General features: G+C 35.8%; 1 protein-coding gene across 4 annotated transcripts in view; it reads left to right on the forward strand.

The window, feature by feature from the left end:
• LOC110113462 (protein HHL1, chloroplastic) overlaps positions 1-11175 on the forward strand; it is a 58196-nt gene extending 47021 nt beyond the window's left edge. The window contains exon 6 of one of the 4 annotated variants that reach the window (XM_020846070.2): positions 7142-7377. The gene's annotated coding sequence lies outside the window, so the exon portion shown is untranslated. Of the gene's footprint in view, positions 1-7141; positions 7378-10837 lie in introns of those variants that run through there. The other 3 variants (XM_028698869.1, XM_020846069.2, XM_020846068.2) reach the window with 3 other exon arrangements.
• The last annotated feature ends 5847 nt before the right edge of the window (positions 11176-17022 follow it).

A 17022-nucleotide genomic window follows, 5' to 3' on the forward strand; every position in this document is an offset into this window, starting at 1 on the left:
TGGTTATCTTGTCATTTCGTGACTATAGATTGTAACAAAAAGGAGGTTAAGTTCTGTATGCTATGAGAGGAGAAGTTCAAATTTCAATGGGATATGGGAGTAACTGCAGTGATTGTATCATCCTTGAAGGCTTTTCAGTTGTTAAAAAAGGTTATGAAGGCTTTTTGGCCTATGTTAAGGAGGAGAAAAAAGAAGAAAGAGAGCTGAAGGATATTCCAATTATTCAGAAATTTCCAGAAGTGTTTTCAGATGATTTACATGGCGTACCTCCAATTAGAGAAATAGATTTCTCTATTGAGTTAGTGGCAGGAGTTAAACCTATTGCTAAGGCTCCTTACAGAATAGCAATTAAGGAGCTTAAGGAGTTGAAGGAGCAACTGCAAGAGTTGTTTGAGAAAGGTTTCATCAGGTCTAGTACCTCCCCTTGGGATGCTCCTGTATTGTTTGTGAAGAAGAATGATGGAAGCCTAAGACTCTGTATAGATTACAGAGAGCTGAACAAGTTGACAGTGAAGAATAAACATCCTCTCCCAAGGATAGATGATTTGTTTGATCAGTTGGAAGGTGTTTTAGTGTTTTCCAAGATTGATTTGAGATCAGAGTATCACCAGCTCAAGATTAGAGGAAGACATTGCAAATACTGCTTTCAGTACCAGATATGGGCATTATGAGTTTGTAGTGATGCCCTTTGGTTTGACTTCTGTTTAAAATTGTGCAACAAGAGGCACGCCTCTGCGCAATTCTTCCCAAAGGCGCCTCGAGGCGCAAGCAATTTGGACCCTGGTCGAGGCGTATGCCTCACCCTGTGTGAGGCGCGCCTCAATTGCACAATTGCGCAATTATGGGTGAGGCGTACGCCTCATCCAAATGGTCCCACCTACTTAAAATGAGCATTTTTTTCCCTTATACCCGATCGGCTCCAGGCATATCCCGATAATTCCCTGCCTGCAAGCTCCAGGTCGCGAAACCGAGAGCCTCCCGCACGGTCGGCCACCCTTCCCGCTGCCTCTCCTGCTGGCGCCGCCTCTTTCCGGCGAACTTGAAGTGTCCGGCCGCCTTGTAGGATAAGTCCACAAACGATTTTAGGTATTTTTTTTAGTTTTTGGTTAGATTTTTCAAGTGAAAGAAATTCTAGGGTTTTTTATTTTTTGAATTATTTTGTGTGATTTTGGATTCTTTCATTAGCGATCATGGTTAGAGGCAAGGAAAAGGGGTCTTCGTCATTGCGGAGGGATCCTTCTTGGAAATATAGTGTACAAGTTGACATAGGCGGTGGAGAGAGCTATGTTTATTTGAAATGCAATTTTTGCGAAAAAGTGGTGAAGGGAGGTGTTACCCGCATGAAGGAACACTTATCATACTCGCATAAAAACGTACCACCATGTGCAAATGTGCCGGAAAAGGTGAAGGAGGAAATTATTGTTTATATGAAGAAAAGTACCACGGCAAAACACTTGCAACAGGAGCAATTTGATGATCGAGCATGGCGCTTACTTTGGGAGTGAGAGTGGAAAGGGCTCTTCCTCAACTATACATAATAGAGGTGCACGGGGTCCTATGGATCAGTATATAACTAATCCAGAAGAGGATAGAGGACAAGCATAAATGATGCCTGCAGCCGGTACTATAAAGGGTCGACGTCAGGTTTGCATGGATATTGGTAGGTTTTTTTTTGAAAATGACATACCTTTTAATATTGTTACGTTGCCTGCCTACTTCAATATGTTGCGGTCTGTGGGGTTGTATGAGAGAGGGTTGAAGGCACCTTTTATGTATGAGTTGCGAACATGGATTTTAAAGGAGGAGCTGCTGAACACAGAACGTAGCATTGATGAGATTAAAAGGATATGGATTGAGACTGGTGTAACCATTATGTTAGATGGATGGTCTGACATTAAGAGTAGGAGGTTGATTAACATCCTTGTCAACTATCCCTACGGCACGATTTTTTTACGATCGGTTGAAACTTCAGATGAGGTGAAAAATGTTATATTCATTTTCAATTTACTTGATGGGGTTATTGAGGAGATTGGGGAGCAATTGATTGTCTAGGTAGTGACTAATACCGGAGCAGGCCGATAGGGAGCTTGCAGATTTACAACTTGTTCTATTCCGAAATAAAGAGAGTTTTTTTGGTCTGAATGCAGCAAAATCAACTATTGCCAAATGGTCTCCAGGTATAGTTATTTTGGTAAATGCAAGATCATTTATTCAGTTTTGAATTCTGATTATATTTTTTCTTCTTGAAAACAATTGAATGATGGATCCAATTTAGTGATTCCACTCCTGAGTTACAGAGTTTTGCTGTAAGAGTGTTGAGCCTCACTTGTTCTTCTTCTGGGTGTGAGCGAAACTGTAGTACATATAGTCAAGTGTAAACAAGGAGAAGAAATCAGCTATCAACACTCAGTAAAGGTATTCCACAACTTCTTATATGCTATAGCATTATATTTATATCAAGTGAGCAATTAACATGATAATGATCTTCTCTCTAATTAAACAGGGAAGAGAAAAGTGAGTCATATTGAAGATGATGATGATATGACATTCATAGAAACAATTGGAGAAGAAGATTCCCTTGAAGACCCATTTAGTGATGGGATATGATTGCACTTTATATGTTATTTGTACTTTGAGAGTTTTGTTGAACTAATATTTTGTGATTTTGTACTTTGGGACATGATTTTATTGCATCTATTTTGTTATTTTCCACTATTTTGATATATCATTTAGATGTTTTTATTGTAAGATAAAATATTGCTATTATTATTCTGCTAAACCCTTAATTTCTCATTTACGCAATTCTGTGTCCGTGAGGCTTACGCCTCAGACTGCCTCGAGGCTTACGCGTCGCCTCACAGACGAAAACCGCCTCAAGGCTTAATTACGCAATTTTAAACCTTGGGTTTGACGAATGCTTCTACAGTGTTTATGGACATTATGAATAGAATCTTTAAGCCATTTATGGATCTATTCGTGATAATGTTCATAGATGACATACTGGTATACTCCCCAAGTGAGGAACTGCATGCAAATCACTTAAGGATTGTGTTAAATGCATTGAAGGGGAATGAACTCTATGTTAAGTTCTCCAAGTGTGAATTTTGGCTGAAGAGTGTTAACTTTTTGGGGCATGTGATCACTGATGGAAAGTTATCTGTGGATCAGCATGAGGTGCAAGCAATAGCAGATTGGTCAAGACCAATTACAATGGCTGAGGTTAGGAGCTTTTTGGGATTGGCAGGCTACTACAGGAGGTTTGTTGTGGGATTTTCACAGATAGCTATGCCACTATTCAGATTGACTCAGAAAACAGTGAAGTTTGATTGGACAGCTCAGTGTGAGGAGGCTTTTTAGAGGTTAAAGCAGTATTTGATAACTGCTCTAGTGCTGACTATCCCCTCAGGATCAGATGGGTTTCAGCTTTACGGTGATGCCTCACATAAAGGGTTGGGTTGTGTACTTATGCAGAATGGAATAGTCATTGCTTATGCTTCTAGACAATTGAAGAATCATGAAATGAACTATCCAACCAACGACTTGGAGTTTGCAGCGGTAGTTTTTTGCCTTAAAAAACTTGAGGCATTACTTGTATGGAGTGCGGTGCAAAGTTTTTACTAACCACCAGAGTTTGAAGTATATCTTCACTCAGAAGTAACTGAATTTAAGGCAGAGGAGATGGCTAGAACTCATTAAGGATTATGAGTTGGATATTCAGTATCACCCGGGCAAGGCAAATGTGGTTGCTGATGCTTTGAGCAGAAAGAATTCAGGTAGTGCATACTGGATGATTACATAGCAGCAAGAATTGATAAGGGATTTGGAGAAGTTGGAGATTTCAGTGGTTCAAGACAATGATGCAGAAATTGTAATGTTGAATCAAACTACTATTATGTTAACCTTTCCAGAAAGGGTATGAAAAGCTTTGCCACTTGATGCAGAATTTAAGAAGATAATGGATTTGGTCAGTGTGGGACACATTGAAGATTTTGAGCTTAATGGTGAAGGATTGCTTTGTTATAGAGGCAAATTGTGCGTACCATATATGGATGATTTGAGGAAAGAAGGCCTTCAAGAAGCTCACTACTCCAGTTACACCATTCATCCAGGTAATATGTATCAGGATTTGAAGGAGGTATTTTGATGGCCAGGAATGAAGGGAAGTGTGGCAGATATTGTATCCAAATGTATTTCATGTCAGATGGTTAAAGACAAACATCAGAAGCCAGGAAAATTTTTATAGCCCTTACCCATACCAGAGTGGAAATGGGAAGACATTGCTATGGATTTTGTGGTTGGTTTACCCAGATCCAGAAGAGGATGTAATGTTTTATGGGTAATCATTGATAGGTTGACTAAGTCTGCACACTTTATACCTATCAAACAGTCTGATCTAGTTGAAAAATTGGCGAGCTTGTATGTTGATCAGATTGTCAGATTGCATGGGGTACCTAAGACTATAGTGTCAGATTGGGATGTGAGATTCACTTCCAGATTTTGGAAGAAGGTTCAGGAAGATTTGGGTACCAGACTTACTTTTAGTACTGCTTTCCAACCTCAGACAGATGGGCAGTCAAAAACAACCATCCAAACCTTAGAAGATTTGCTCAGGTTATTTGTTCTGGATTTTGGTGGTAAGTGGGAGGCATATGTACCTTTGATTGAGTTTTCTTACAAGAACAGTTTCCAAGCAAGTATAGGAATGACTCCTTATGAGGCCTTGTATGGGAGAAGGTATAGGACACCTTTAAACTGGGCTGAGACAGGGGAAAGAAAGATTATTGGTGTTGATCTGGTTGATGATGCTACAGAAAAAATCAGATTAATCAGAGATAGATTGAAAGCAATGCAAGGCAGTCAGAAGAAATACTATGATGCCAAGCACAGGCTAGTTGAGTTTGATGTTGGAGAGTTTGTATTTCTCAAAGTCAGTCCAATGAAGGGAGTGAAGAGATTTGGCAAAGTGGGAAAGCTGAGTCCAAGATTTGTAGGTCCTTTTGAGATTTCAGAAAGGATTGGAAAGGTGGACTATAGGTTGATTCTACCAGAACACATGAGTGAAGTGCATAATGTATTTCATATTTCCTTTTTAAGGAAATATATTTTAGATGAGACTCAGAGGATTAGTACTGAAGAGGTAGATATTCAGCCGGATTTGACATTTGTGAATGAATTAGAGAAGATCCTTGACTATGAAGTTAAGCAATTGAGGAGCAGAGAGATTCCTTATGTTAAGGTGCTTTGAAAGCACAGTTCAGAGAAGGATGTCACTTGGGAGAAAGAGTCAGAAATGTGGGAGAACCATCCTTATTTGTTTGGTTAAGGTATGACTTTACTGTTATGTTTTTACTTTAAATTTCGAGGACGAAATTTTTATTAGGGTAGGAGAATTGTAAAGCCCAAAAATTTTCGTTTTAGACCTCGCACGCTTTTCAAAGCGCTGCGACGAGTTTTAGGTGAAAAATTCAAGATTGTCGGATTTTAACGGAAATAATTTTAGAAAATTTCTTGCAAAATTCTAATTGTTTTGGTATATAACACATATACCTAATTTTGTCTAAATATGGAATTAAAAATGTTTAAAGTCTCAAAATACTCATTTTACCCTCACTTATCCGTTAAGTCAAATCTACTTAAGCAAGGGCATATAGGTAAATTAGCAAACCCAATTCCTTTTAATAGACAAAACCGGTCCCCCCCCTCCTCTATTTCACGTGGATTGGTCGACGGAAGGGGGAAACCGAGCGGACAAGGGGCAGACGGGCGGTTTCGTGAGGGCTCTCTGGCGACGATCTTTCGGTGAAAATTTGTCCAAATCGAAGAGGACGACGAGAGGAACATTCAGGTATGATTATTTTAAAATGAAACTTTCTAGATCTCAAGAACTTTGGAGACGAAGATTTTAGGGTTTTATAAGATATTGTTTTTTTCTTTCGAAATTTCTTTGTGAAATTTTTAAGGAGGGATTAGAGGATCATTTTAATAATGAAAACATAGAGATTTAAGAAATTTTTGGAGAATACAATTTTAGGGCTTTCTGTTAAAAAACATAATTTCTACTAAGTATTTTTAGAAAAGTTATTCCTAAGGACTTTAAAAATATTTTTAAAGCATAAACTTATAATTTTTATGAAAATTTTGTTTTTATTATTTTTAAAATAAATTTAAATCCAAAAATTATAATATAATTATAATTATATGTTTAGGATTAAGTTTGGAGCGATAATTTGATGAAATTGAAAATTTAAGATTTTCCAAAATTTTAGATTTAATTAAATCCAAAAATTAAGGTTTATTTAATTAAAAATTCATTTAGTGTCATAGGGATTTGTTAAGGGGAAATGAATGATCAAGACTTAGGAATTTGATTATTAATTTTGTGACACGTCTCTTTTGTAAATTTCTTAGGTTGTGATCGTTGAAGTGTAAGGTGAAAGAACTGTGTCGAAGCGACATACTGTGCTTAAGAGAGGTAGGTGTTCATACCTCATTTAAGTTTATTAGTGCAAAATTTATTTATGCTTAAAATGAGATTTTATGCATTTATTTTACTGTCAAGATGTTTTATTTACTGTCAAATATTTTATATTTAAATGATTGAAAGAATACCCTGCAAATTCATGTTTCTATTTTATGTATTATTTGGAAAGCATTTAAAGCATATGAATAATACTTGTGTATACAAATTATGAAACTTATGAAAGATAATTGAGCATAATTGAAAGATTTAAAAACAATAACAATTTCATGTACATGTTGATCTGGAAGTGCCAAAATGATAATGGTAAAGGGGCTTACAAAAGCCAAATGGTAATGGTGTTCTTCGGTGCCAAATGGTAAAGGAAATAGCCAAAAAATTAATTGCGTATCTGATTAGTACGAGTAAGGGTACTTTCGGGACGGGTGTATACATTTAACATAAGCATTTTTGCATTTACATTGTATATGAAAATGTTGAAAGGAAAGAATGAAAGGAATGTAATGTTAAAGAAAGGAAAATGAATATTACATGTTATGACTTGCTGAATGAAATGAATTAATTCTAATTTTAAAAACTTTTTGTTATATGTATCTTATGAAATTAACTGAGCTATGAATTACCTGCTGAACGTTGACTCCTACTTTTGGAAATGCTTTTCAGAAGATAAGTGATGGCTGCACGACGACCATACACGTATCGTCGTAGGGGATCTCGGGAAGAAATGTTTCTTTTTATGATTTCTGTTTGAGTCTTTGAGTTTGTTCCTGTGTAGTTTGTGAGTTTAAATTTGAGTTTGGAGTTTATGTAATTGGGATTTGAAAGTTTTAGTAGTTTTGTGTGATTAACAGTATGAAACTCTCTTTTAGTTTTGATGTTATTAGTGGCTCTTTCATGTTTCTGAATGATGTTTGTATACTACTATAAGGTCTTTAATGAAGTTATTCATGTTTTATATGTTTTATCTGTACGACTGACTGTTCCAGCTCCGTTAACTCATGCTAGTCGGGCCGGGCCGGGTCGTGACATTGGACACCTCATTGCCTCCATTTTGATCTTGACATAGAACATTTAATTCAACACCAACCTTGAGATAACCCTTGGCCTCCTTACATTACTACCCACAAGTAAATGACTATAAAGCCCTCTTGTTTGCTTTGAAGTGGTTGTAACAACTCCTTTAGGATAGCGAATAAGAATTTGTTTTCCCTCTATAAATGTGCATAATCTAAGATTTTAAAGGATATTATACAACTATTGAGACTAAAATAATATAAAGGAGATCTTACGTTCCCATCATCTCCTTTATCCCTCACTGTTGAGTCTTTTGTCGCTCAACCTCATTCGCTTGTTCCCTTGTTGCAACAATGATAGATTTGCAGTGCTGTCAAATCTTATCCATGCTGAAAAGTCTGCCAACGAGTTGGCTAGCGGTGAGATTGAGGGTTGTCATTAACCCTAACGCCATCAACTCGTGGCATTAACTAGCGCTGTTCCAAAGATCTTAGGTATTCCAATTAAGGAATGACTCCTTTTAAGGGCCCCTTCTGCCGAAAGATTAATAGCCATTGGTAGTTTTGCTACCTCGTTAGGAACACTTCATTGACTGCGAGGACAAACTAATAAGCCTTTACACCTACTAGACTCCAGCACCAGGTGATCCGCTATCTTATATGATGTTTTCATGGTGCCTCTCTCATCATCATTTGTATGAGTCATCATTTCCCTCTCCTCTAACAATAGGGCTTTGACTGATATGACAATACACATCCTTACCAATTGAGGACTCCCCATCTTTGTCAACGTTGCTGTTGATGTTGATGTCCACTTAGTCTATAGCCTATTCCTTTGCCATCGACAAAGTGGGATCGAAGGACCATTAGCTGGTGACATTTGTCTATTTCTTTGCCGCCAACTTGGTTGCCAAGTCAATGTCATTTTTTCCTCCAGCTTTCGATTGTTTCTTGGGTGATAATGCCTTTACCAATAACCTCTTCTTTATAGTTTCCCAATAGGTTGCTCTGGTTCCTTTAGCACCAACTACAATTGCTTTAAGACCTTCAGTATAGGGACAACCTTCTTGCCACCCCAACTCTACAATATAGCCAAAATGTCAATGTTCATGATTAAAATCTCTTCTTGGAAGCGAATGGATTGGTGGACTTCATACACCACTGTAAAGAAGTATGACTTCATACACTCAGTTGATAACTCATATTCCTATAACTAATTGGTGTTAGGACTTCTAATAAAGGAAATCATTAGGGCCCATCTTAAACTATAAGGGAGGGGCAGTAATGTTGCCAAAGCCCAACTTAGTTTTGAGCTAGCTGCCAGATGAAGCCTCTGATGATTGTGCATGTGCTCGGCATCAGTTGCATTGCAATGAGGTTGCTCCAAGTGGGTCCTCGAACTCTTTTCTTAAAGGGAGTCAAACACCACGTCGAAAGTAGTAAAAAAGAAGAGATGGATCTCTTATTGAGGGATTATTGGAGGTCTTATGAGGCTTCACCACATTGTACTAATCAATGCCAAAAACTTGAACCGCACCAACAATGATTTTGACCATCATTGTCTAAAATCAAAAGAAATAAAGCCTTATGCAAGAAGTTTAATGCATAATGTCATGTGCTCTAGAAGTCAAGTTCCTGAAATGTGAGCCCGTGGATGCGCATCTCTGTTAACCTGAAGCATCTTTGTTAACTCTCATGAACATTAAATCTGACAAATTGTTGCTTGCTATCCTTCTGAAGCATGATGATCTGATGCCAACCAAGAGATGACACATGTCCCGTAAATAATTGCCCACCCACTAAAGGACGCCAACACCCCTACAGTACTCCCAAGCAATTATAACGGCTCTTAGCAAATAGTAATATACTATTATCCCTCTCCTCTTCATCACTCACCCACTGATTTCTACCCACCAAGACGAGATAGACCTTCTAAGATATTGTATTCTTTGTTGCTTTAAATGTAAAAAAATTCCATTGACTGTGTGGCCATAGGCAACACAGTGATGAACCAAATAAAGCTCCCATCTTTGTATGTGGTCTTTTTTTCTTCCCCCTTTTCTGTTCACAGAGATATAGGGTCCCCACTCCCCTCTATAATCATCTTCCCTTGTGCTAGGAAGTATATTTGGTAGAAGCATTGCGATTATACATTTAGTTCCCTTGCACAATCTCTAGGGGAGGACCACTCAGACCATCTATAGCGGCCTATATGATCTTCCAAATATTGGTCTGTCATTACCTTCAGGTTTTGTTCTCTCTACCTCTAGGGTAGGATGGTTCCGACTAGCTCAAATGGCCTCATTACTTTCTCATGTCACCTCCAAGAGAGAACTAATTTGGCCATCTCTTGTGGCCTTCACAACTTTCCTGTGGTGCTTCATCTCAACCTTTTGGATGTTCTATCTCCATTTTCAAGGGAGGACCGATTCAGCTACTACCATGGCCTCTATATCCTTCTGGCATTTCATCAATATCTTATGGTCGTGCCATCTCTAACTTCGTGGGATGATAGATTTGGCCATCGCTAGTGGCCTCCATTACTTTCTTGCTCTGTTTTGTATCGTCTTCAGGTCATATTATCTACCTCTATGGAATCCTATCACGTTTAGTGACCACTACAACTCATGCATTAATCTATCTATCACCGCCTTCATGCTGTGACATCTTGACCTCTATGAATGGATTGATTGACCAACTTAAACAGCCTTCACGCCCTTTTCGCTCATTTGAATCGCCACCTTCTGATTTTGTTCTCAACTTCCACGTGAGGACCGATCTTGCTACTCTAATGACATCAATAACATTCTTGCACAGCCTTACATGTTATCTTCAAGTTGTATTACCATTACCTCCTAGAGGATTATCCTGATATTCGATCTCATTGTATCGTCACTTGCATTGTATTGACGCTTTCTTCGAATCTGAAGTAGTTTATTCATTTGTAACTCATACCTATGTTAGTAGCTGTTGTTTTGACATTTTGCAATTCATACCTATGTTAGTAGATGTTGTTCCACACATGGAATACCGTATCCAACGTGTCGCACTGCAAATATTTTGCGGCGAATAAAGCTTTCTTCGAACCTGTAGTAGCTTGTGACCAATATGCTTTAATAGTGTTCCGCATCCTTTGTGCCAAACTATGAACATTTCGCATAGCCTAGTACTCGACATGGTGTTCAATGCTGACCGCCATATGCACGGAAGATGAGGGCTAAAGATACTCCAACTTGAATTGCACCACTCTTTTCTGAATAACAAAGCTCTGATTCCAAAAATCATGATCAAGTATTTTCGATGTTTGAAGAATTTGCTGACTGATGTAATCATGCTGTTTTTGCAGAACAAAGAACTGATTGCAGACATTTTGGATGTGAATCTGATATTTGAACCAGATTGAGTAAGCCTCGGATAGTTGTTTGTGTATACACAAAGCAGCACAGACAGATTTTTTTTATCTTGAGTACTCGTGATTTTTTTAAAGCCTTTGTTGGATTGGGTTTGTAAGTATTTAGAAATATTTCGTGCAGTAGAAGTCGAATTGAATGCTGAACTTGATCCATTACATTCAGTATAATGAATCAACTAAGGTTTACCATGATTTTTCTGAAAAAAAACTGGGAGACCTTGACTGTATTATATGATGGCATTAAAAAAAAAAAAAGAAAGGAATTTTGCGCATTATCGTGGTTATTTATAAATATTTATTTGATGAATTAGTGCTTATGGATATCTTAATGGGGAGAAGCTCTCTCTCTCTCTTCCTTTGTTTATTTTTCTTCACGGGGAGATACTATGGCTTCATTTGAGACGGCTTTCTTACTGCTTAAATTAAATTTTAAGTACAAAAAATTACTAAAAGCTGTTTTAAGAAGTTAGAAAGTCGTCTCAAATGAAGCCTGAAGCTGCTTGTGATTGTCATCTTATACCCAAATAAAGCATTAAAAATAAATCATTGTTTAGCTAAAAAATTGTGTTAAGAAGCAGAAGTAAAGCCATCTCAAACGAAACCTATGTGTGGACGGCTTAATAATTTAACTCAATTAAGCTAATTTTCAGATTGCATGATTGTGTTTCCTTTAATAACAACTCGATAATAATTATTTTTGTATAAAAATATGTGTGCATATATGTCCCTGAGTTTTTTTGTATGTTCAAATTTTCATGTATAAGTAAATAATTAGATTTTGTATGATTAAAATTATTCATATTTGTATTTATTCATACCATCATGAAGTACTATGCATTGGATGGCAGCTTTAGAAGGGCAGAATAGGGCTATTTGACTTTCCATATATGAAAGTTATTATAAAATAAATTCCCATTTAGTAAAAATTCTTATATTTATCTTGCAACATAATTATGAAGAAATGAACCCAAAAAAATTATTTCACAATTGTTAATTCAAACCAAAAACAGCTCTGAGGTCATGTCAATTTTTCCCCTGCCCAAATAGCTCTGAGGTCATTGAAGTTATTTGCACCCAAAAAGAATTATGTAAACATGTCTTAATGTAATTTATGATATCGTTTGTTGCACTAATTTTGAGATAAATTGAAGAATTTTTAGCTCTAATTGTGTAAGAATACTTTGAGCAATTTGTTTTTTTTCGAATGTATTTTCTTGGATCATTATCAAAACCAAATCGCACTAAAAGTCACAGGTCCAATTACAGATGGAGTAAGCAACTTGTACCTTAAATTGTATATTATCTTTTGATTAAGCTCCCAAATTACAGCCAGTCTGCCATTTTATTGATGCTGACAAGTGACTACTTCAAATTAGAATGGGATTCTGCATGCGATATAATGCGAGCTAAGTGTATCACTAACTCAATAGTCTCTCTAGAAAGTGCTAAAAAAGATTTTTAAAAAAATTCTCTCTTCGCCCTATATTTAACTGAGGGCTATAAGGAATGTTACATCTATAACATTAAATGACCCATGATATAGATTGCACTGGATACTTGTCATGATCTGATGGGCCCAATGATCAATTGTGCTTTTTAGTTCAACTCCTTTGTTTTGGGTTGAATCTTTGTGTTGAGTAACCCTTGATGTTCTATTAGGAGGCAACCCTTTTCCGGCTATTTTGCGAAGTTGGGGTTTATGATCCTTATGCTAGTAGTCTTTATTGTTTAAGTTCACTGGGTCCTGGTCTGAGTAGTTCGTGTGAACCCTTGGCATTTTATTGGGAGGCAACTCCTTTTTGCCAATTTTTCCAAGTTGGCATTGATAATACCTATGTGAGTAGTTATCATAGTTGAAGTTCTTTGGGTGTGAATCCACTCATTATGGCCTACCTACTAAATACTTGGGAAAGCATATGTGATTATATATTTAGTTCCCTAGTTCACTTGGGCTCTTAGAGGGCGAGTAAAGAAAGGACAAGTGAATTATTAATGAGAATTTATGGTTACTAAATAGTTAAAGAAATGTAAATGTAAGAAGTAAATCAAAATAAATCTCACTACTCACCTAAGTAGAAGTCCTAGGAAGGATCACTCTACCACTCTTAATTTGCCAGCCACCAAACTCCAAACAATAAATTTTTCTTCTAACTTTAGTTACAAAACACATCAATCCTATTCATTTAATAGATAATTAAGTATTTATACAAGCTGTACAAGAGTAATTTGAGTTTAGAAAAGAGGATGGAAAGGAAGTGGCCCATAATAGTAACCACCATAACTTCTCCCTCCTTCCATGCTTGGTCAGCCCTTACACTTCCTAGTTACTTGGCTTGGTCAATCATCACTCACTCTATGCATGAAGCACTTAATTAAATCAATTAAGTGTCATCTACTAGCTAATTAACACATAGAATTTATAATAAAAGTATTAAGTATTGCACATATATAATTATAAAATGATATAAAATATTTACACACATAATTAATAGAAAAAATATATAAACTTTCCTAATTTGTGGTCTTCAACTTCCTCTTGGTGATGGGGTCCATTATGCTCAATTGTAATTTTTTCTAGATTGAAACCTGGTAGTTAGACCCTTTCTATTATTTGGTGTTGTTGATGTTTCTGGTGTTATTCTAATTGCTTAGACCTCAAACAACTCTTCTTTAAAGAGTTAAAGTCCAAGTAATCAACTATCATATTTTATGCTAGCTTCTCCAAATACTCCTTAGTGAGTTAAGTGTCCTCAGTGGTTGTTTTATCTCCCCATATCATTAGGAACATTTGATCTCAAAGCTAGTCCTCCGCATATGTAATGATGTGGTCCGCCATAAAAATAAGTGTCATTTTGGCTCCTATAAAAAATTATTTTGTATTTCAATAAAAGACGTATATTGTGCATTTAATGGTTGACTAACTATTTTATATGATATAAAATCTTCTACATTAGAAACTGGGTTGATAGGTGAAAGTTCGGGAAGGTTATTAGACCTTAATGAATTATCCCATGATGCACAAAGAGGGGTGGGGGTGAATTGATATTTTCAAAAATACTGCAACAATGCTATATAGTTTTTTTGTTTATGCTAGAAAACAATTTTAAAATTAAATCCAACTCATTAACTTAAAACATGCAGAGGAAAATCATAGTTTAAAATATTTTTCATTTCTAAGGCACAAATATTTTTCATTAGCATGTTACTAGGTTGTCTTGTATTTTGGCTTAGTGGAGACTATCGACTCATATGTTTTTTTTTATTTATTTTGTAGCTTGTTTGAGCATTAGAGAGCTGATGGTCTCCCTTAAGGATATTGTAATCATTTTTATTAATTAACGCGTAGTCCCCTCTGTGGTTTTTAACCAAAAAAATTAAAAAGGGGAAGATTATTGCAAATTGTGTTCAAGTACTATAATTTTGATGATAACAAATATTATTATGTCTTTTAATGCTTTCTCTTATTCTTATGATATTTTATTTTGTGTTTGTGCATACTAACGTTTCAAAAAATCAGTCTACCGCTAACTTGCAATTTTGATCAGCTTAAGATTAGGTAAAGTAGAGTTATAGTCGATTTTCATTTTATTATTTACTTTCTCTTTTCTTGAGTCATATAATGTAATTGGGTGGATGATTTTGTTGAGTAACCTAGCACACATAGGGGGAGAAATGAAAATGTTTTCGAGAAAGTTATTTTTTTAGGTAATTCATACTGTACAAAATTGGTTTCATACTATACGAAGTATTTCGAATTGTACGATTTTAATTTGTGCTGTATGAAATGTTGTGCTTTGTCAAAACTCTAGCTGCCATATGTTAAAAAAGATATTAATTATGTACTTATCGTACAGTATGATCCAAATCATAATATACATCCTAATTAAAATCTTTCTTATATGCAATTAAATCATAGACAATTATTTTAATTGATTGTATTATACGAAATAGTTTGTAATATACAATTACCAGTGTACAAAATTGGTCATCCCATGGATCATACCAAACAAAATCCATGATTTTTATACTGATCATACCGTATGATATCCACAATGTTGGACGATCACACATGTACGAAATTGGTCATCCCAAGGTTCGTCTCAAATGAACAGAAGAAATTTCTACATATTGTACCATACGATGTTTGCATTGGATTGTATGATATTTTATAAAAGTTGAATAGTTCATCTGAACAATCTTGCTGAAAGAGCTTGAATTGAACTGATCATATCATACAATATGTGTATCGTACTATATGAACAGAAATCAGATGACTTAAAATTTAGGGTTTTTTTAAGCCCTCTATTTAAGGGTTTCAAATATTCTTTTGAGACATCTTTTGCTGTTTAGTCTTCTTGAGAGAGTGCTTGAAGGAGAGAAGAATGAAAGCTTGGTGAGAGAATAGAGGGAGATTTTATGAGGGAGAAGTTATGAGGGGATTCACAAGGTTGCTCCAAGAAAGAATCTTGCCTAGTCCTTATAAGCATTTGCCTGGAATCTCTATGGCTCCAATGAAGTTCTTCAGCAAAGATTGTGGTTCTCTGACCATCACCTAAATGGTCAAAATAGAATTATTGTTCTCTGACCATTACCATGAGGGTGAAAATAGAGTTGAGATTCTTCGTTTGTAAAAGGGTCACGGTTCTCTACCGCACTGGGGAGATGAAACAACATCTATATAGGCTTCTCAGCCTTATTGTGAGAGCAAAAGGAGAGTCACTTCTATTTAGTGCAATACTTGGAGAGGGAGTCTCCAAAGAGTGGGCATAGGTCAGGTTAATCGAACCACTATAAATTTTATTTTTTTTGTTTTATTTATTTTTCTGTATTTTTATTTTTGCACTTTTATATAATTTGATCTGTGTTTGAAATATCAAATTTTGGTTATAGTAAAATTACTTCTACTTCTGAATAATGGGGTTTTAACTCTTCATTTATTAAAATAGAAATTTAAATAACCAATTCACCCCCTCTTATTTAGCCTTGGTACTAGTTCTTTAGGGTTTCACAATCATTATGAACTTTTAAATGTTTGTTACGGATTTTGATGCTTTATGTCTTATGATTTATGTTTTATTATGTCTTTCACTTTAATTTATAAATATAAATTCCATCAAGTCTACCCACCTTGGATTATCATTTGTATGACATTTGCATGTTTACTGTAAGTTCACTATATGCATGATCATGCTCACACGAGTGAGCATAACCAGGGGTTACTTGGCTTCATCCTAAAAGTGAAGTAAGATTATAATCGAAAGGATCGATTTGGTCCTAGGTCTAATAGGGGTACTTCCTATTGTTCATCTGACATTTGCATGTCATTTGTGTGGTTATTCTCTTAAAATTCATTTGAACTTATTCAAATTTTCTTTAAGTTTTCATATTTCATCTAATTGATGTTTCTTTGTTAAATATTTGTTGTGGATTTTAATATTTTATATGCTTTGTGATTTATGTTTTATTGTGTCTTATGCTTGAATTTATAAATGTAAATTCAATCGAGTCAATCCAGGCTATATTGTTATTTGTATGACATTTGAGTGTTTGCTTTGAGTCTATTATTCGCATGATTATGCTCAGGACTCCATCTTCAAAAACACCAATTTGGTTCTAGGTCTGGTTGAGGTTATGCCCATTTTTATATGAAATTTGTATGTCATTTGCATGTTTTGGAGTCTTGCATTTTTGTATGTGTTCAATTTTGAGTGGGTGCATTAAATTCAGGATTTAGATTATAAATTCTTAACTCAACACCCTCAAAAAATCTTTTTATTCATTTTTATTCTATTTTTTTTTTATATATTTAATTTTTTTGGACCACAAGTTGAAGTGGTTGCACCCATTACTGAATCTATCAGATCAATGCCACTCCAAGTAAATATTAATGGTGGGTTTGTAGCTGCCCCCTGCAAGCTGAAGCCACTAAAGCCTCTACATTTTCACACTTGACCTTCCCTAATCAATCGCCATGACTAAGGAGAAATCACCAGTTATTTATGAAACCTCCATATTTGAAAACTTTGAGATGGGGTCGTCTTCTGCAATCCATGAGATGACTAAATCTCAATGACTCAACATAATCATCAGATGAGGCAAAGAGCTGAAAGAGTTGAGAT

This window comes from Dendrobium catenatum, unplaced genomic scaffold (genome assembly GCF_001605985.2).
Source record: "Dendrobium catenatum unplaced genomic scaffold, ASM160598v2 fragScaff_scaffold_1163, whole genome shotgun sequence".
Taxonomy (NCBI): domain Eukaryota; kingdom Viridiplantae; phylum Streptophyta; class Magnoliopsida; order Asparagales; family Orchidaceae; genus Dendrobium; species Dendrobium catenatum.